The sequence below is a fragment of the Bos indicus genome, chromosome 26 (assembly GCF_029378745.1).
Source record: "Bos indicus isolate NIAB-ARS_2022 breed Sahiwal x Tharparkar chromosome 26, NIAB-ARS_B.indTharparkar_mat_pri_1.0, whole genome shotgun sequence".
Classification (NCBI taxonomy): domain Eukaryota; kingdom Metazoa; phylum Chordata; class Mammalia; order Artiodactyla; family Bovidae; genus Bos; species Bos indicus.
Window position 1 is genome coordinate 14154938 of NC_091785.1, and position 927 is coordinate 14155864.

Consider the following 927-nt stretch of genomic DNA (forward strand, 5'->3'; position numbering starts at 1 on the left):
TCATTACACTGAAGCATAGCAAGACGAAAGTATAAGAAACACGAAAGAAACAGGACATGGTGAAGAAATTAAACATGTATATAATTAGGGCCTCACAAGGAAGAAGAGAGAATGGGACTGAAGCTTTATAATCCTGAACAGGACAAATGCAAAATCACACCTAGGTACACTCCAGGCAAACTGCTAAAAGGATAAATGAAATAAGGAAGTAAAAACAATAGAGATGTCTTTCCCTGCCGCCGCGGAGCCGCGCGGAGGCAGAGGCTCGGGTGCATTCAAGATTCGGCTCCACCCGTAACCCACCGCCATGGCCGAGGAAGGCATTGCTGCTGGAGGTGTAATGGACGTTCATACTGCTCTGCAAGAGGTGCTGAAGACCGTCCTCATCCACGATGGCTTAGCACGTGGAATTCGCGAAGCTGCGAACGCTTTAGACAAGCGCCAAGCCCATCTCTGTGTGTTTGCATCCAACTGTAATGAGCCTATGTATGTCAAGTTGGTGGAGGCCCTTTGTGCTGAACATCAAATCAACCTGATTAGGGTTGATGACAACAAGAAACTAGGGGAATGGATAGGCCTCTGTAAAACTGAGAGAGGGAAAACCTCGTAAAGTGGTTGGATGCAGCTGTGTGGTGGTTAAGGACTATGGCAAAGAATCTCAGGCCAAGGATGTCATCGAGGAGTACTTCAAATGCAAGAAATGATGAAATAAAAAACTGATTTCTTGTTTAAAAAAAAAAAAAGAGATAATTAAACTGCTGAAACAAAATAACTGTGATTGCCACCACAGTAAAAATATTTTTTAGGAATGATGGTGCATTAAAGGCATTTTATGTGTCTAAGAAATGAAAATTTATTTTTGTCATCACCAATCTGGCACTAAAGGAAACACTAAAGGGCGTTCTTTAGGCAAAAAGAAAATGGTAT

At 42.4% G+C, this 927-nt stretch overlaps 1 pseudogene; it reads left to right on the plus strand.

Annotated features, from left to right (window-relative positions):
- Positions 1–229: 229 nt before the first annotated feature.
- LOC109579058 (small ribosomal subunit protein eS12-like) lies at positions 230–719 on the plus strand (annotated as a pseudogene).
- Positions 720–927: the final 208 nt, after the last annotated feature.